The 20,571-nt window shown below is 48.7% G+C and overlaps 1 protein-coding gene across 1 annotated transcript in view; it reads right to left on the reverse strand.

Moving 5' to 3' along the window:
• IL1RAP (interleukin 1 receptor accessory protein) overlaps positions 1-476 on the reverse strand; it is a 51,368-nt gene extending 50,892 nt beyond the window's left edge. Inside the window, exon 1 of the mRNA XM_075938268.2 lies at positions 330-476. The gene's annotated coding sequence lies outside the window, so the exon portion shown is untranslated. The remainder of the gene's footprint in view (positions 1-329) is intronic.
• Positions 477-20,571: the final 20,095 nt, after the last annotated feature.

Genomic DNA, 20,571 nt, shown 5'->3' on the forward strand with positions numbered 1-20,571 from the left:
CCGTCTTACGGACCGGGAAACTGAGGCACGGGGGAAACACCCAGGCGCACAGAATTTCGTGCCTGCAAAGTTTTCTGCCCAGGGCCGGGATGTAAGTCAGGAAATCGCGCGGGACACGCAGCCACCCCGCTCCGAGGCGTTTACACGCGAGGGACCAGCCCGGAGGGACCCAGCTCCCCAGCCCAGGACCGGTGGCTCGCAGCAGGGCTGCCCCCGGCGGGACCCTCCCCGGGGTGCATGGGGCGGGGGACAAGCTCGCCCGCACAGCAAGGGGGAGTCGCCCCGGAGCCCCCTGTCTGGCTGCAGGACCCCCCGCCCGGCTCACTCACCTTCCCGGGGCGCGCAGCCCAAGTCCCGCACGGAGCGATCCAACGCGGCGGCTCCTTCCCTTTCCCTTACGGTGCCTTCCCCTGCCCTCGCGTCCCTCCCGCCTCCGCCCGGCTGATTGGCCCGGCCTCCCCCAGTGACGTCCTATTATGCAAATAAAGGAGGATTTCCTCCTTCCCTTCGGCGGGGTGGGCGGAGCTTTCCCGGCAGCGGTGGAGTCCGGCTTGCGTAAGGAGCGCTCCAGCTGCGCCCGGGGATTTGTGCCCTGCCAGAGGTGCAGGGCTAGCGGGAGGGGTGTGGTAAGGCGAGCGCATTCCCTCCCAGATGTGCAGCAAGAGGAGGCTTGCCCAAGCCCTGCAGGATGAGCCAGATGTGCAGCACCGCAGGGTGAGGGGGAAGTTCTGAGCTTCCAGAGGTGACAGATGTGCAGCAGAAGGGAGATTCTTCCCTGCCAGTTGTGCAAGGAGACAGGAAGGGGGTCAGGGAGAAGGGAGATTCTGCCCTTACAGATGAACCAGCAAGCGTGGGAGGAGGAATTCTTTCTTTTCCGGTGTTACAAAAAAAGAGGGAGACTTTTCTCTTCCAGTTGTTCACCATCAAGGAGCACAGCTGAGGCATCAGGGATGGTGGGAGGGGAGAACAGCTGTGTTCTCTGTCCCTTCATCCCCAGACCCTGCCTGTGTCATACACCCGGCTTCAACCATCTGGAGTGACAGCCAGAGGTGTTAGGTTGGAATTATTTGCAGGAGGGAGATTTCAAGTATTTTGTGAGTCTCTTTAACGTCTGATGCTAGGACAAGAAGCAATGGGCTTAAACTGCAGCAAGGGAGGTTGAGGTTGGACATGAGGAAAAACTTCCTACCTGTCCGGGTGGTTAGACACTGGAATAAATTGCCCAGGGAGGTTGTGGAATCTCCATCCCTGGAGATATTTAAGAGCAGGTTGGACCAACACCTGTCAGGGATGGTCTAGACGGTGCTTGGTCCTGCCATGAGGGCAGGGGACTGGACTCGATGACCTTGCAAGGCCACTTCCAGTTCTAGTGTGCTATGATTTTATGAAACACCCTGAAAAAAAAATCCCTCCCCACAATTCTCCTAAACTGCCTTAAAATAAAATGAATGCACAGAAGGAAGGCTAGGCAGCTCTGCCAAGCATCTCAAGCTGCCCCTAAGCCAGAGGGTTGAGAGACGGATGTGCATGCCCCAGGCAGGAGAGCACCTCAAGGGGACAAAGGACGGACTCACTGTGAGGAGGTGGGGGAGCAATGCTAGGGGGACTCAGTCTGTCCTGGCAGCAGCAGAGTAGGAGAGGGAAGAGAGGCCAGGATCAAAGGGGCTCTTCTCCCTGGGCTGACGCTTGGAGGAAAGGTCAGGATCATAATAAAGACCCAGGCAAGTGAGTTATTTGCTTTTGCCATTTCATGGGTTGCAAGACCAGGAGGGACCGCTACGATCATCCCGTCTGATCTCCCGCATAGCGCAGGCCAGAACTGCCCCTGGATAATTGCTCAGGAGCGTTTCTTGTCTCCTGCAGCTGCCGCAGCAGCAAATGAACAGTCACGTTGAAACGAGGCCACTGCCACTCATGCCGTAAAAACAGGTGTCCGCAGCTTCACTCACAGCGGCCCAGGGATTAATAATGGCAAGTGTGCAAATGCCTGAGTAGTGCAAGCACACCTGGCCTTTTACATCTAGTTCCAGGGCACTCATGAGAGCCCTGCAGCCTGTTATAATAATGACTAGATTTTTGCAGACTCTCATTGCCAACATTTGGAGTAATATGCAAGGGCAATGTTGGTAAACTCCTGCTGCGGGCGATGACCTTTGTTGAGACTACAAAAAAAGCAGTCGTGTAGCACTTTAAAGACTAACAAGATGGTTTATTAGGTGAGGAGCTTTTGTGAGGCAGAATAACTTCTTCAGATGATTCAGAGAGCTCCTAGAAGGCAGGAAGCAGCCCTTCAAAGAGAACTCCCCCCCCCCCACACACACACTCTCAGTATGACTACACTGCATTCTTCTTTTGAGAGAGGGATGCAAATACAGACAAACGAAATTGCAAATGAGGAAATACCCTATTTCGAGATCAAAAACGCTGTTTAGATGCGGTTATTTCTAGAAAAAACTCATCTAAATTGGGTTTATCATCTCGAAATTGGGTATTTCGAAAAAGCGGCCGGCCGCAATTATGCAAATGAAGTGCAGGAAATTGAAATCCGTGCTTCATTTGCAATTTCGTTTGTCTGCATTTGCATTCCTCTCTCAAAAGAGTAATGCAGTGTAGACATACCGGCTACGTCTACACGACAAGTTTTCTCAGCAAAAATATGCTAATGAGGGACTCGTTTGCCTGAATCACGATCTCATTTGTATATTTTCTACCGATCCGGTTTTTTGCTAGGGTTTTTGTGCCAAAACAATCAGTGTGGATGTTTTCTTTTTGCACAAAAAACCCTTTTCCTGCAAGATCCTTATGCTCCAAAAAAGGAGGTTTACAGATCTTGCAGGAAAAGGGGGTTTTGCGTAAAAAGAAAACGTCCACACTGCTTGTTTTTGCACAAAAACCCTAGTGAAAAAACAGATCGTCAGAAAAATATCCAAATGAGATCGCGACTCATGCAAATGAGTCCCTCATTAGCATATTTAACTCAAAGTGTAGATTTCGCCACCAAACATAGATAGAAAGGAAAAGGCCCTGTGTAGAGGATGAAGGGTTACACAAGACATCAGGAGCATGGTGCCCTCTACTGTCTGAATTTATTTTCCTCACTTTAAGTTTCCTCATTGCAAAGTGACAAGTAAGAAGCTTGTGTAAAATCGGAGCCAGGAAAAACTCTGGTATTCCACGTGACCAGCCTTTACGTGAACAGTTTCTGTGGGATCTGATCCATGCATCTATAAGGAATGTACATAAATAGCATACGTATTTTCAAGTTACCAGTCTCACGTCCTCCACTGTCTTTATATCATCTGTCTTGAGGTCATGGGGAAAAATGGAACAAAAAAAATCCACGGCCCAGTTATCACTTTGCTTGAATACTTTCCTTTTATGTTGTAAGCCACTTGTCTTCCTATTGTCCGTTTAGACTGCAAGTTGCTTTAGGCAGGGACTGTCTTTTGCTTTGGGTTGTGTCATTCCTAGTCATTAATCTTGGGGAAGAGCTTTGGTACTGCTTTAATAATAAATAAAGATCTCTCTCTCTCTCTCTCTCTCACACACACACACACACACACACACAGTGGTTCAAACATCTATGAAATCTTAAAGCTATAACTCCATCAAACTTACTTAGGCAGCAAAATGAAGACTTTCCCCCAATCTTCATGCAATTCAGCATCATCAGATACACTTGAAAGGTTCATAAACATTATCAAACCTTTCTGGGTCTATGATTCAAAGCTAAAGCTGGCACCGAAACTTCCAAACCAGGACTGTCTGTTGTGGTTTCACAGCAAACATTTCCTGCAGCTGCTGGCTGTAGATTACAAATGCTACCAGCTAATGAAATGGGACTAATATTGTTCACCTAGACTCATGGACATGGAGAGGATTAATTCTATATTGCCATTCTTCACTGCCTTTCCTATGTTGTTGGGTAGTGTTGTTCTTTGCTGTAACACAATTGCTGGGTTACACCCCAACGGTGACTACCCTTCCATCTGCAGAGCAGTATCTTGGATACATAGATAGAAATGATTCAGAAGAAAGACACTATATAAAATATGTTAAATACCATAATAACGATACTATTATTATTCGCTCAGGATGAAGTGCAGCAGCTGTTTCACTGCAAACAGCATGAAAATCTTGTACAGCAGTGGGGGAACATGAAGTGAAGAGAAATATAGCCAGTGAAATCACAGAGGGAATTTAAATGGGTGAGGAAAAAAGTATTGGAATGAATCCCAAGACATTGAGGTTAGCACGACACCTGTTAGGAGACGTTCCAGCAATCTGTAATGATCCAAACCTTGATTTTACTGTTACTGTCTTGTCCCTGTCAATATCCTTTATGAATCCTGAACATTGTACTCCCATTCTTTATGCATCCACTGATTCAGATACAGTCCAACGCTGTTTTACAGTCCTCAGAAGACAAGTTTTTCTTTGTTACTGTTCTCGTGCTCACCCAATTCATTATTCTCCCCTCCTGATCCAAGAAGCAAATGCTGGCATATATGAAATCATAGTCTATGGAATTAAAAATGAAGATGCTGCATGCATTTCACAGCAACTCTGTCCCTCGGCAAAGCAAGGCAGGTAACCTGACTTCTTAATAAGTAGCAGATATAAAACAAACCAAAGGAAGTATTTCTTCACACAATGCATAGTCAACCTGTGGAACTCCTTGCCAGAGGATGTTGTGATGACCAGGACTTTAAAAGGATTCAAAACAGAGCTAGATCAATTCATGGAGGATAGGTCCATCTTGCTCTTAGCCAGGATGGGTAGGAATGGTGTCCCTAGCCTCTATGTGGTCAGGGCTGGGAATGGGTCGCAGGGGATAGATCACTTGATGATTCCCTGTTCCATTCACTCCCTCTGGGGCACCTGGTATTGTCCACTGTCGGCAGACAGGACCATGGGCTAGATGGACCTTTGGTCAGACACGGTGTGGCCCCTCTGATATTCTAGCTAAAGTACAGGACATTAGACTAAAATTGGCAATGGGAATAGCTTTCCACCTACATGACCACAGGATCCTTCTACCATCTTAATATAGAGAAATTAAATAGGCAGAGACTGGTTTGCATAATGGTTGAGCATTTTAGAATTATGCCAAATTGCAAAGAGGAGCCTTTGTAAGGTTCTTGTAGACACATATTCCTTTCAGGCAGGCCATTTCATTACATGCTGCAGTGGCGTTTCAAAGGGGCGATGCTGCGGAAGCCCAGGATCAGCTGGAGTTGGGATCAGCTGGGGTGGCGCTTCAAAGGGGCAGTGCTACGGCTCCCCTGGAGTGCCCAGATGATTCCTGCTCCTTGTTACGCTGCCCCTTTGAAGCGCTGAGGACCCCAGCTGATCCCCGGCTCCTAATGCGCTGCCCCTTCGAAGCGCCGGAGCAATGCTTCAAAGGGGCAGCACAGCGTTAACGCACATCAATTGACAGCCCTAGATAGCAGTTTTCAAGTACCTAAAAGGAGGTACAAGGAGGAGGGAGAAAAATTGTTCTCCTTGACCTCTGATGATAGGACAAGAAGCAATGGGCTTAAACTGCAGCAAGGGAGGTTGAGGTTGGACATTAGGAAAAACTTCCTAACTGTCAGGGTGGTTAAACACTGGAATCAATTGCCTAGAGAGGTTGTGGGATCTCCATCACTGGAGATATTTAAGCACAGGTTGGACAGACATCTAATAGGGATGATCCAGATCAGGACTACTCAACATGTGGCCCATAGGCCACATGCAGCCTGTTTATTTGCAGCCCGTGGTGTGATTTGGGTTTACATGGAGCGTAACATGCGGTCCACGGGTGGAAGCCGAAACGAAAAAGTAGCCAGTATAATGGTCTTCTGTTGATATGCGTTTTAGTAGTTAATAGACAATCCAGGAAGTTTTTGGAGAATGTTGGGGATAACTTCTTGCTACAAGTGCTGAAGGAACCGACCAGCAGCCATGCTCAGCTTGACCTGCTGCTCAGAAACAGGGAGGAACTAGTAGGGGAAGTAGAGGTGGGTGACAACCTGGGAAGCAGTGATCATGAGATGGTAGATTTCAGGATCCTGACCAAAGGAAGAAAGGAGAGTAGCCAAATACACACCCTGGACTCCAGAAGAGCAGACTTTGACTCCCTCAGAGAACTGATGGAAAGGTTTCCCTGGGATGCTAACATGAAGGGAAAAGGAGTCCAGGAGAGCTGGCAGTATTTTAAAGAAGCCTTATTAAAGGCACAGGAAGAAACCATCCCGATGCGCAGCAAGAAAAGCAAATATGGTAGGTGACCAGACTGGTTTACCGGGGACATCCTTGGTGAGCTTAAACACAAAAAGGAAGCTCACAAGAAGTGGAAACTTGGACAGATGACTAGGGAGGGGTATAAATCTATTGCTCAAGAATGCAGGGGAGTGATCAGGAGGGTAATTGGAATTGCAGCTGGCAAGGGATGTGAAGGGGAACAAGAAAGGTTTCTTCAGGCATGTTAGCAATAAGAGGGTGATCAGCGAGGGTGTGGGGCCCTTACTGGAAGAGGGAGGTAACCTAGTGACAAATGATGTGGGAAATGCTGAAGTACTCAATGCTTTCTTTGCCTCTGTCTTCATGGACAAGGTCAGCTCCCAGACAAATGTACTAGGAGGTGATGCAGTATGGGAAGGAGGTGGACAGCCCTCGGTGGGGAAAGAACAGGTTAAGAACTAGTTAGAACTATTTAGAAAAGCTAGACATAGGCCCGGATTTAATGCATCTGAGGGTACTGAGGGAGTTGGCAAATGTCATTGAGGAGTCTTTGGCCATTATCTTTGAAAACTCGTGGAGATCGGGAGAGATCCTGGATGACTGGAAAAAGGCAAATGCAGTGCCCATCTTTAAAAAAGGGAAGAAGGACAATCCAGGGAACTACAGACTAGTCAGCCTTACCTCAATCCCCAGAAAAATCATGGAGGGGATCCAGAAGGAATCCATTCTGAAGCACTTGGAAGAGGGGAAAGTGATCAGGAAGGCTATGTCTAGACTGTATGGCTCTGTTGACGGAGCCATGTAAAATAGGTTATTCGGCATAGTCAAAGAAGCATGGATTTACATAATCCCTGCTTCATTAAAATAAAAACGGCCACCATGCTGTGCTGATGATCAGCTGATCCGGCACAGTGCGGCAGTCTAGATGCGGCGCAGTTGACAAAGGAAGCCTTTGTTTCACAAGGCATACCGGAGCAGTCGACAAAGGCTTTCTTTGTTGTCTGCGCCATGTCTAGACTGCCGTGCTGTGCCGGACTGTCATTGCTCATTAAAAGTGCTGTCATATGGGTGGGAATGGGGTAAATATTGCAGTTTATTTATATCAGCAGAACTGATTTAAATGGGGGATTTAAATGGGGCCTGTGTGTTGTGTAGTCTTGCCTTAATCTTTGTATTCATGCCCATCAGTGTGAAAGAAGCTATTTGCATATATTTGCATGTATATGCAACCACTCTTAAGTTGCGGCCCTTGGCATGTGCTGTGAGTATTATGTGGCCCCTGGGGCTTCCAAAGTTGAGTAGCCTTGACTAGATGGCATGAGAGCAGGCAGGGCAGGGGACTGGACTTAATGACCCCTCATAGTCGCTTCTAGTTCTAATGTTCTATGATTCTATTCCATAGGGTGGCAACCTGGGATTGTTGCTTGAAGGTCTCCACAAAACATCTGGCTTCCGTGCACTGTGACGAGAAGCAGATTTTAGCCCCCGTTATAAGTAAAGGCACTTAGGAAGGCTGACAGCCTACACTGCCTAAATCAGATGGTGCCATTTAAAGGTCCTGACATGGCATGGCCCGTTTTTCTTGTATTTGATTGTACAGCTCATGCATTTCCTTGTGGGCATGTTTTTAGAATAACTGTTTCAATTAATCTAAAACACCAAAATGCCAGGGGGTCTAGCTCTTCCAAGCACCCTTCCGACACAGGAACAATAAGGTATCAGTGTGGTCATGCAATGGCAGAAAAGCGTATACATTCAGTAGAAGAACCCATTTCTATTTCCAAGCTTCCAGAGCGTTATTATAATCAATAGCAGCTCTCCATCTTCCCTAAAAAAAAAAAAAGAAATACAAGCAAAATCCTTTTGACAATGGCCTTTGAAATCCTTGATTTCCCTCCAGCAATAATAAGGACTCGTGAACCTTTGGACTCAGCGTGTAGGTGTGAGTTAAGGATCGCTTTTGGAAAACCCTTCAACGGTTACCCAGCTACAGAGACAAACTCCCAGGCTGCAGAAAACCTGCCCCGGGATTTGGGTAAGGCAGCCCGGGTTTAGCAGGGCTCTGATATTAATCTCACTGGTTTACTGAAGCTGAACACCTGGAACCCTGGGCCTACATGTCAGCATGGCTTCAATGAGCAGCTAGATTCTCCATGGGCATAAATCAGAAACACCTCTTCTCGCCATGCCTGCCACGCCTCTTTTCACTCCCTCCCCCATGCGTGTCGGGTCCTCCCTCCTCCTCCTCCCACCCAGAGCATCCCGAATGCCACCAAACAGCTGTCTTGCGGCAGCAGAAGATGCTGAGAGGGAGGGGGAGGAGCTGATCAGCAGGGTCAATGGCAGGGGAGAGATGCTGGAGGGAGGGATTTAGAGGTGGAGCTTGTCTGCCAGGGGGTGCTGAGCACCCACTAATTTTTCCCCTCTGGGTGCTCCAGCTCCAAAGCATTCACAGAGTCAGCACTTTATGCCTCTCTCCACAAAGCATGTTCACTGGGGTCCAGAGACTCGTGGGCCCCTGGGCAAGGTGGGGGCAGCTCTGCACCCCTGGAATGGGCAGGACTTGGGGGGGAAAGAGGCAGGGGGCTCCTAGGCAGGGTGGGGGCTCCCCGAGGTGCCCCTCAACACTGCCCAGAGTGTGCTGCATGGGGCCCTGGAGGGATTTAAAAGGCCAGGGGCTCCGGCCACTGCTGCAGTAGCGGTGGCGGTGACCAGGTACAGGCGCAGGGTAAGAGACAGTCGCAGCCCTGATCAGCCATAAGGCCGGCGAGGAGGGAAAGGATTGGTGTTCTCTAGAAGGACAGGTATCTAAAAGGGTGTCACAAGGAGGAGGGAGAAAACTTGTTCTTCCTGGCCTTGGGGATAGAACAAGAAGCAATGGGCTTAAACTGCAGCAAGGGAGGTTTAGGTTGCACATTAGGAAAAAGTTCCTACCTGCCAGGGTGGTCAAACACTGGAATAAATTGCCCAGGGAGGTTGTGGAATCCCCATCTGTGGAGATATTTAAGAGCAGGTTAGATAAATGTCTATCAGGGATGGTCTAGACAGCACTGGGTCCTGCCGTGAGGGCAGGGGACTGGACTCGATGACCTCTCGAGGTCCCTTCCAGTCCTAGTGTTCTATGATTCTATGGAGAACTGAGGCAAAGAGACATTTCTATTCCCTGGGTCACACGGACAGCTTGTGGCAGAGTCACAGAGCCTAGCTCTTTCGAGTCCTAGCCTAGTGCTTTTAAGTTTCACCCCCAAGCGCAGCCTCTCTCTCAGGGATGGCTGGACCTTGTTCCAAAAAGGGCACCACGCGCGTCTCTCACGCCCCGATCTCGGTGGATTTGCATTAGGGAAGACGTTGGTCTAACAAGTCCCCCTTGCAACATTAGCCCCAGTACCCCTAGCTTGAACAGCCAGGCTTCCCAGTGACTGGATGGGTGGTTGGATCAAGTCTCAGATCTGTTGACCCATCGTGACCATCGGGAGAATGAAGCAGCATAAAACAAAGACTATCTGAAAACAAAAGCCAAAGGGAAAAGGAGGAAGCAAACGTTTGTAAAGCTGCAGTTACATCCTCAGCCGCTCAAGGACAAAAGCCTTTGAAAACATTGGGAGAAAATTGCAAAAAACGTGGACTAATTGAGCTGGGATTCAGCAAACAGCAGTACAAGTCGCAGGAGGAGGGGGGCTTGAACACATATGAAGAAAAATCAGAGAACTCGCCATGCCTGGCTAGACCAAACAATCACTTTCTGCAAGCGCGGCATGGGAGGTCCTTGGAGGGAAGCTTGCGTGGGACGGTGGCCCAAGGGGGTATAACTTGATGTACTAGCTAGACCAACATGAAATGCAGGGAAATTAGGTGGAATTGCTGCCAACCTCATTGCACAGAAGCGAGCTATAGAAGTGGTTCTCAAACCTTTTTTTTTCACGGACCACTGGAAATTGCTGTGGATCTCGGCGGACCGTCTAATGATCTTTCCATATGTTGTTTCTACATTAGCTAATTATTGTAAAACACTTTGGATAAAAGCGCTATTTAAAAAATCCTTAAGAATTAAAACCGTTTTGGTCTACAAATAAAAGCACACAACTCATATTTAATATCATGGGCGGGGGGGTGTCCCCGACACATCAGCCACTAAGCCCGGGTTGGCACAAAGCCCATCCCTCTCCTGCAGCTGTAGTCCAGGAGCTGGGCAAAGTTGCCTCTTTCTCTGGCCCCCACAGCCTTGCACATCCCAAATTCCCCGACCCCTCTTCTCACCCCACTGCTCCTCCCACATACTTCCTATTTCCACCACTTTACTCCATTATCTCCTCCCACCTACTCTCTATTCTCCCCAAGGCCACCACATCGCCTTCCGTGTGAAAGTCCAGGACCAAGGCACCTAATTAGTGGTGCCATGCCTTCGAGCCACTAATTAGGTGGGAAGCCCTTCAATTTGTCGTGTGTGGCTGCCTAGGCATGCACCTTAGAGGGAACGGTCCACAGACCACCTGAATGGAGCTCACAGACCACGGATGGTCCACGGACCGCCTTAATGGAGCTCCCAGACCACAGATGGTCCATGGACCACCTTAATGGAGCTCCCAGACCATGGATGGTCCACGGATCACTGTTTGAGAACTACTGCTTTATAGGAAACCTTCCTGTGCTTGCAGGTGGATCTCCAGATGCAGGGGTCCTGGAACTATTTTTATAGTGGCAGTGCTGAGAGCCATGAACCAAACTGCAAACCCTGGATATAATGGACACCACTTCGAGGCAGGGGGTGCGGCAGCCCCCAGCACCCCTCATTCCAGTATCTATGTCCAGTTGTATCTTTCTCCGTGTAACGGAGTACAGGTCACAGACCTCTGACAAGGCGGAATCCAAGAAACGTGTGATGCATAGAAAAGGGATTTGCAGAAAGAAAACAAATGAGGCAGAAAAAAATAGAGCCCTTGACATTTACAAGGGCAAAACTGACTCTAGCCCAGGTGTGGACAAATACCGGCCTGCAAGCTGGATCTGGTTCATCAGGGTTGGACCCTGGGGAGCTGCCACCACTATATTTACCTGCACCGCCACAGGTGCAGTTCCCATTGGGTGCAGCTCACCGTTCCCAGCCAATAGGAGCTATGGGAGGCAGAGTCTCAGTCCGCACCACTTCCCGCTGCTCCCATTGCCTGGAAATAGCGATCTGCACCCAACGGGTGCTGCCATTGGCTGGTACCTGGGGCCATGCAGGTAAATATAGCAGCGGCAGCTTACCGGGGCAAACTGTCGCAAACTACCACTGTGTAGAGCCCACCCCGGCTCTAGCCTGTGCGTTTGCTTGGCTCCTGGCAGCAAGCCCTCCGCTAGGACACAGAAAGTGGCAACAGTGTCTGACAGATGGTTCCAGGTTGTTACCTGGAGCGTTAAAGATGTGTCCGACAGGCTGTAAGTTAACTGACCTCCAAGGTGTCTCAGCTGGGTTTCCCAACGTAGCAGAGAAGCATCTGTGAAGAATAATGGGTCAAAATGAGACCAACACTAAACTCACTGTTTAGCCTCTCTCAGAAAGGACAGGGCCTGGGCCTTTCGTCGTGTTTGCAGTTCATTTTATTTCTCTGTGTCTGGTGCTGATGAAAGATCCTGATTGATCAGCCCTGAAGGGCCCAAGTCCTTTGCTGCTCCACAGAGTAGATACAGCGCTGGGGGCACAGGCTGCCCTGCTCACGGGGCTTTAACCAGGCCCTCGAGCGGCCATCACCAGGGGCAGGGGGAGGTGCTCATTCCCCAGGGACCAGAAAACCACTGGCCTCGCTCATGACAACAGTGCATGCCAGGCTAACACCGTGGCGATGGTGGGTTTTGTGATGTGGACACTTGGGCTGACACCTCAGCCTTCAGCTTGGGACGCATGGACTGTAAGAACAGCTGGGGTGGGGGGACACGTGGAGGGCCAATCTGGTGCCTTGAGCGATACGTGGATGTAGGCCGTTTCTTAGCACTGGCACGGATGGACACCTTCCTTTACCTTCCACTCCTACCCTCCAGTTCTAGGCTGCCGTGTGCTGTTCAGTCAGGGACTGTCTCACTCGGCGGTGGTTCCATGCCAGTGGCTGGCAAAGGAATTCTTACGTGGGGTGCACTTTGGACAGGAGCCCACTCTGAGGAGGCAGCCACGTCTCATAAGAGAGCACCCCAAGGAGCCTCCAAAAGCTTTGCCTGCTCCCGCTTTCTGAGGAGACCCTCCCTGCCCGTGAAGTCCGGTGGGTGGCCGCACAAGCCAGATTTCAGCATAATCAATGAAGAAGTTATTCGGAGAGGGAAGACGCCATGCACAGGAACTTGCAAACTTGTGCTCACGTAGCCCTGTGATCCTGGCTCGTTGCCCTCAGTGCTAAACCCAAGCAGAGCAAGGTCTCCCGTCTCAGAATTGCTCCAGTCCACAAAGCAGCAGACGTGAATACTACAGATCAGCTCCTGGCCCGGTGGATGTGCGGCTTGTGCTAGTCCCTTGTCTCCTATGTACAGGTTGAACTTCTATAATCCAGCACTATCCGTGGTCAGGCAACATCGGTGGTCCGGCATGATTTGAGTTAGCTGTATGCCTGCTTATTATGGGTGTGGCCAAATTTCCCACAGTCCCATAAAGCTTGTTTACAGCCACCAGGCCTGGCTCTCAGTGTTCTGTGCTGTGATGTAGCTCTAACTGATCTAATAAGCGGAAGTTCTTCTTCACACAGTGCATAGTCAACCTGTGGAACTCCTTGCCAGAGGAGGCTGTGAAGGCTAGGACTATAATAGAGTTTAAAGAGAAGCTAAATAATTTCATGGAGGTTAGGTTCATAAAAGGCTATTAGCCAGGTGGTAGGAATGGTGTCCCTGGTCTCTGTTTGTCAGAGGCTGGAGATGGATGGCAGGAGACAAATTGCTTGATCATTGTCTTTGGTCCACCCTCTCTGGGGCACCTGGCGCTGGCCACTGTCAGCAGACAGGCTACTGGGCTAGATGGACCTTTGGTCTGACCCAGTACGGCCGTTCTTATGTTCTCAATGACTTCTCAGAGCCCAGCAAGCAGTGGCAGTGTTGGTCATGCTGCTGCTAGATTATTTTGACCTTCCGTAGTTCGGCAAATTCTTGAGTTCGACAGCCGGCAGGTACTGAGTGTGTCAGACTAGAGAGGTTCAACCTGTACCACGTTCTAGGTGATAGCACGAAAGGACTCCATGTTTCTAAAACTAAATAGACTCTTTATTATGACAGCTATGCACAGAGGTGGTGCCACCGCAGGTCACATTCTAGCCACATACATCCCGATTGCCTTCCTGGGCTCTCTTCCAAACTCTTCTGTCCCATTGTCTGGGTTTCTCCCGCCAGGTTCCATGCAAGTTGCTACATCTATGATGGAAGCGCAGAAATATTTTGCTTGCATTTAAATGAGTTTTAAAACATTCAACTTAGCCACAGACAGGTCTATGTACAAGTTCCGCTCTGCACTGAGCAAATGACAGTAAATCAGGGTGAGATAAAATTAATGCCATCTAGTAACCTTTAAGTCTATTAAACAGACATCTGCACTTGGAAGTGAGGGAAGTCTGCACATATCCTCTTCCTAAACAAGAGCACCCTGTGCTATTGAAGAGGAGAGCCGCTTTCTGGAGCTTTTTATTCTGCTAAATGACGTAGCCCATTATTTTCAGCCACGGGACTTTTCCACTCAGACATCTTGGTTAATAGCATGATGGGGTTGTTTCTCATGCAAACCAAAACAGTCTGGCTATGTCCACACTCGCGGCTTCTTGCACAAGTCCGGCCGTTCTTGTGCAAGAATCTGCAGAGCGTCCACACTGCCCGCCTGCTCTTGCACAAGGAAATTTACAGTACGGCGTGCTAAGAGAGGGCTCCTTGCGCAAGAGCAACGCTCTTTTTTATCAGGTGTAAACCCTCTTGCGCAGGAGCTCTTGCACAAGAGGGCAGTGTGGACACTGGGCAGAGATTTCTTGCACAAGAAAGCCCTACGGCTAAAATGGCCACCAGAGCTTTCTTGCGCAAGAGAGCGTCCACACTGCCACGGGAGCTCTTGTGCAAAAGCACAGCTCGCACATGGCAGTGTGGACGTTTTCTTGCACAAGAAGCCGCCAGTGTAGACATAGCCTCTCTGATTAAAAATTCCTCTACCTGACTCCTAGCACAATAAGGGTGTGTCTAAACTACATGGCTCCATCGATGTAGATGAGGCTGATCGGCAAAGGGAAATGAAGCCACAATTTAAATAATCGCAGCTTCATTTAAATTTAAATGGCTGCCACGCTGAGCCGACAAACAGCTGATCAGCTGTTTGTTGGCTCAGTGCGCTGGTCTGGACGCTCCCGCGCTGATCTGAAAGCCCTTTATCGACCTCCCCGTTATGCATGGTAGGATGAGGTTTATCGGGGAGGTTGATAAAGGGCTTTCATGTCGACAGGGGAGTGTCCAGACTGCCCCGATCTGCCGACAAACAGCTGATCGGCAGAGCAGGGCAGCCATTTACATTTAAATGAAGCCGCGATTATTTAAATCGCCGCTTCATTTCCCTTTGCCAAACAAACAAATCTACATGGCTCCGTCGACGGAGCCATGTAGTTTAGACGTACCCTAAATGGCATAATGGAGTCACATTTGTTAGCACAAGAAGAAAACTCCAAAACAGAACCAGGCAATTACCAAACAAAGGTTCTGTAATTCTCTCTTCTTTCCCAGCTAGCTGAGTGATGAAGAGGCCAGGCAACGTGTGTGGCTTATGATTACAGCTGTTCAAACAGGCAAAAAGCCTAATTCCAGAAGATATTCATGAATCAAAAGCACCATGCTGCCGGGGGTTGGCTCCACTGTGGGTGGCAGGTACTGGGAGGGGCACTTAATTCTGAAAAGCACTTACGTTCAATAGGACAAAGTTAAGCCCACGCTTAAGTAATTTCCTTAATCAGGACGGGCTTAAACACGTTTAAGTACCTGGCATTGCCCACTGTTGGCAGACAGGATACTTGACAAATGGACCTTTGATCTGACCCCGGGTGGCCATTTTTATGAACTTACCTGAATTTAAAGTGTTCGGGAAAGTCCCATGTGCTTATGAAACTATTTTTGCATCATGGAGTGTAGCACATGTTACCACTCTGGGCAGACGTTGTTGCTTTCTGTACTCTACGTGCTGTGCTTATGGTCTAGAACGGGGCTACTCTACTTTGGCAGCCCCGGGGGCCACAATGACACTCACAGCACATGCCGAGAGCTACAACTTAAGTGTGGTTGCATATTCATGCACATTTATATACAAATCTATGCAAATAGCTTCTTTCACGCTGACCTGCATGAATATAAAGATCACGCCTTAAGCCGGGGCACCGGACCCAAACGTGGCCAGTGTGAGCCAGTTAGCACCTCTCAGGCTCTGCCCACAATGCCCGGCACCTCCTCCCTGGGGGCAAGAAACGCCGACACCCTGCACCCGTCTGTTCCAACCAGCCCGTCCGCTTTCAGTGCCCACCCCGCCTGGAAGACACCTCGCCGTTGTGGAGCATGTTCCCAGTGGAGGCCATGTTCCAAGGATTCCCCCTTCGCAGGCCGTGTGTTGAGCCCCGTGTCAACCCAAACCGCACCGTGGGCCGCAAATAAACCAGCTGCGGGCTGCACGTGGCTTGCGGGATGCGTGTTGAGTAGCCCTGGTCTACAGTGATAGCCACTTTAGAAATGCTGATAGATGTATCTGTGTCTTACTTGCGACAGGTGGCCCTCCCTTCCGGGGTACCATGCTGGGGTACCTGTGAGTCCGCCTGTTCCACCAGCCCAAGCTGCGTGACATTGACCTGCTGAGAAAGACTTCCCAAGCATCCTCCAGCGCACACACAGGTAGGGACAAAACCGGCTGCAGAAGGACACTGACGCGGAATCAGCATTGCATGGGAAAGCTGCAGCAAAGGAACTGCCCGGCCGTCAAGTGCACACCCCCTCTGGAGTATAAATCCCAAATTATATCGTCTTGCACTGCACAAGCTCATGGAACTCAGCTCCTCCCTCGAGTGCCCCGTCTGGCCAACTGCATGTGCCTGCCCTCCCTTAGTCAGGAAGCCTTCTTTGGCTACTCAGCCCTCTGGCCCCAACACACCCTGGCTGCGTCTAGACTGGCCAGTTTTTCCAGAAAATCAGCCGCTTTTCCAGAAAAACTTGCCAGCTGTCTACACTGGCTGCTTGAATTTCCAGAAAAGTACTGAGGATCTCATGTAAGAAATCAGTGCTTCTTGCGGAAATACTGTTCTGCTCCCGTTCAGGCAAAAGTCCCTTTTGTGCAAAGCTTTTGCACAAAAGGACCAGTGTAGACAGCTCAGATTTGTTTTCCGCAAAAAAGCCCCGATGGCGAAAATGGCAATCAGGGCTTTTTTGCAGAAAAGCGCGTCTAGATTGACACGGACGCTTTTCCGCAAAAAGTGCTTTTGCGGAAAAGCGTTCGTGCGAATCTAGATGCTCTGTTCCGAAAATGCTTTTAACGGAAAACTTTTCTGTTAAAAGCATTTCCGGAAAATCATGCCAGTCTAGACATAGCCCCTGTGTGAAATACAGGCCCTTTCCGGGGTTCACCCTGAACAGGGGCCCATCTCGGTGCCCTCGTGTCTAGTGTCTTTCCGAGTCTCTCCCTTAGGGCTTTTTCCCCTCAGACTGTCTCCCCCACTCAGAGAGAACGGTGCCTCCAGGCCTTCCCCTCCTCGAGATGGCTTCCTCAACCAGCCTCCCACTCTGCTCTCCTTGCGCTCTGCCCTGCACTGAATGTTGCTCTGCTTCGCAGCTCCCTTTGTAGGCCTTCCTGGCCCCTGATTGGCTGGTTCCTCCATTGCCACTCTTGCCTGCTTGGAGAACCTCTCAATGGTTTCTCTGGGGCCGGGTGTGACCGGACCACCCCTTTTACCGATTTCTGCTACAAAATAAGCAGCCTCCAACTTTTGCAGCCCAACTGGTTGCAAAAGTTTAACATGCAAAGCAAGATGCTTCCATAAGCCTCTCAGATTAGCCAAGTGAGATGTAGGGGTTTGGGGCTTTTCTCAAATCATATTGTTTTTATGGGGCTTTACCTGGCAGGCAGCTACTGGCAATAAGGGCTTAATCTTTTATTGCTTTGCAATAAGCAGTGAACGCAGAGTGCAAAGACAGCTGCTAAATCACAGTGGCCTAATAACACCGCTAATGCAAGTGCTTTGAATTGTCTCACGTTCCCAGAGCAGCGGGAGCAATGATGGATGAAATTTGCAGCATTCGAGCCCAGAATTAAAGTTAGGTGGAAGCCGACAAAAAACGCCAAGAAACCTGCCAGTAGAGGCCAATCAAAGAACGCACTTCCAGAGTCAGAGACTGTCTCTCATTGCCCCAGATTTTTAGACACACAGCTTTTGTGATTTCATCCGTTGCTCCCAGAAGTTTAGTCCTTTGCTAGGTCTGGAGATTAATTGTTTTTAGGTTTCCAGCTTTGGGCAGGCGTGGCGGATTAGAAAATGTTGCACCATAGTACCGGGCGTACTAACCATCTATGGCTAAACACTGGAGCTGTGCAGGAGCTGTCCCTTGATGGCTCAGGATGCAGGGAGGAATTTTGAGGTAGAAGGGGAACAGAGGGAGTGCCCTTTTTTGTGGAAGAGAAGGGCTGTGACATGCAAATTGGCAGAATTGGCTGGGTGCAAAATTTGCCTTGGGGGAAAAGACAAGCCAAGGACTGTTTTCAGCTACGATCTTTCCAAGACTTGGGAGGCTGAACGAGGGCAGAGAGGGGATCTTTCATAATATTTTGCATCAGCAGCTATTTAATTACATGGTGCATATTCAAAAAAAACCTTTAGGTTTTTATCAAAATGCTCCTCCTCCCCCCCCCCCAACATTGTAGCCTTCTCTTAAAAAAGAGCTAGATAAATTCATGGAGGTTAAGTCCCTAAATGGCTATTAGCCAGGATGGGTAAGGAATGGTGTCCCCAGCCTCTGTCTGTCAGAGGATAGAGAGATGGACGGTGGAGAGATGGATGGATGGCAGGAAAGAGATCACTTGATCATTACCTGTTCGGTTCACTCCCTCTAGAGCACCAGGTATTGGCCACTGTCGGCAGACAGGACACTGGACTGGATGAGCCTTTGGTCTGACCCAATCTGGCCGCTCTCATGTTCTCTCCATCTTGTTCCTCTCAAAGGTAATAGTTTTCCAGTATTATGCCAGAACATGTCTGATGGTTAGAGCAGAAGTGCAGGGAGATAAAGAATTGGGATTCATCTCCTGAGCTCTATTTTCTGCTACTTCACTGATTTAGCATGTGATCTTCAGCAAGTCACATCATTTCTCCGTGCTTCAGTTTACCCATCTGTACAATGGGACTAACCGTAGGGCCTTCACAATAAATTCAAGACCTTTGAAAGGTGGTGAATCAGGCATCCACCTCCTCAATGCCATTTTATGCCATTGAGCTGTAAAGTTGGAGTAACACTGTGGTGACTCAGAACCTGCAGTTTTAATATCCTGATGCAAATTTGAGACGTTGTTCCAAGGTAGAGAGAAGACGGAGAAGTGTCAGGATCTTTTGCTTGTAAGATTGGTCAGAGGAAGATACAGTTTCAGGTAAAAACATGCACAGATTTGTGCGGAGTTACTATGCAGAAACTCTACTCATTTCACCAAAGATGAACAAAAAGCCAAAATGTCACCAAGTGACTCCAAGATGAACTAAGTAATATCTTTGTTTGTAACATTTCATGACATTTTGTGTATCACTTGCACACCTCCAGGTAAACATCTTCCTTCCTTCGCTAGCATGGCAGAACCTTAGTACATTAGTGTTTTTCAAAGAATGAGATCCATAGAGGAAAGGCGAGTTACAAATGCAGACAATTATAATATCCTTGAGAGCGCTACACTAATAACAGACTAGCTGTTCAATTTCACACCTGAGATTCATTTGTCAGTTTCAGCAAATCTTCTCTTATTTTGCATTTCTCTTCCCCAGTTACAAGTCCCAGCTGAAAAGCAGCGTTATTATGTGTAGCAGGAAGCATTTCTGCATGTCTGGTTGCAACATGTTTGGGGGAAAAAGAGACCTCAGCTTGGTATTTCAAATGTTTCCCAATTAGAGGTCGAGCTGTTAATGTTCAGATGTGTTTGATGCACGTTTCCTGTCATGGCTGTTTATCAGGGAAACTGATGTTAAATTACATTGATAAATGATTCTGTAAAAAAATTAACATCTCCAGCAGAGAGATTAATTTGCGATGCCCTTTGAAGAAGAATTTACAGTATGTGCTCTGCATTGTTATCTGCTCAGCCTGCATCCTTCAGCATCTGAACACACAAGCATCACAAAGCTGTGTTCTGATGAATTATAAAGTTAGATCCACTCAGATGTAGAGGATCCATTTACACATTCGCTAGCACTCTGGCTGGGCACATGCATGATGTGTGGCAAGCTGAAAGCATCCCTCCTAACCAGGTAACTGGCTTAGATTATTGCTTGGTACGTAGGACCAAGGAATAAAGTTTCTGAATTCACCAGGAACAGAGGCTATGAACTGGGGCTCTCTGGTACTTTTCCCAGTTTGTTGCAGCCCTGGTGGTTTGTGAGACATGAGGCTTTTTTTTTTTTAAATCACATTATTCTGATTCCATTCTTCTCTTTCCTCCTTCTGCTTAATGCAACCCAATTTTGTGGCTATAACATGAGAACTTCTTGGAACCGAGCAGTGCTCAGCTGTTTGCCGACATCTGGGAAAGCCTCCCCCCAAAACAGAGCAGGTGGACAGCCATCCTCCATAGAATCCCCTGTTGTACAGCAGCTAAGACAAGGGGGACACTGGGGCCTATCAGACAGATAAAGCAAAGAGTTCACTCCCATAGGTACTTGGACCAAGTGTGTAGCTGTCCCCCAACCCCGGACAGCTGTTAAAGAAGGATAATTACTCCAGGTACTTACTCTGGCAGGGGAGGTATAAGTCAGTGGTTTGTGCATTGGCCTTCTAAACTCAGGGTTGTGAGTTCAATCCTGGAGGGAGCTATTTAGGGATCTGGGCTGAATCTGTAGGGGATGGTACTTAGCCCCACCATGAAGGCAGGGGACTTGACTAAACTCAATGACCTCTCAAGGTTCTTCCCAGTCCTACAAGTGAGGTATATGATAAGCACCTGGAAATCTTCAAATAAGAGTCTGTTCTAGGTGAGTGCAGGGCTTTAGCTGCCTGCCTGCTGCTCTGTGTTGCAGACAGTCCTTTTGACTTGTTCAATTTGTTGTGACAGGCAACTGGCCCCAGGAATATTAATTAATAGCAATAACCAAGAATGGGAACATAGGAATTGCCCCTCAGGACTGGTCTAACCCAGTATAT

The sequence above is a fragment of the Pelodiscus sinensis genome, chromosome 10 (genome assembly GCF_052426305.1).
Source record: "Pelodiscus sinensis isolate ZL-2025 chromosome 10, ASM5242630v1, whole genome shotgun sequence".
Lineage (NCBI taxonomy): Eukaryota > Metazoa > Chordata > Testudines > Trionychidae > Pelodiscus > Pelodiscus sinensis.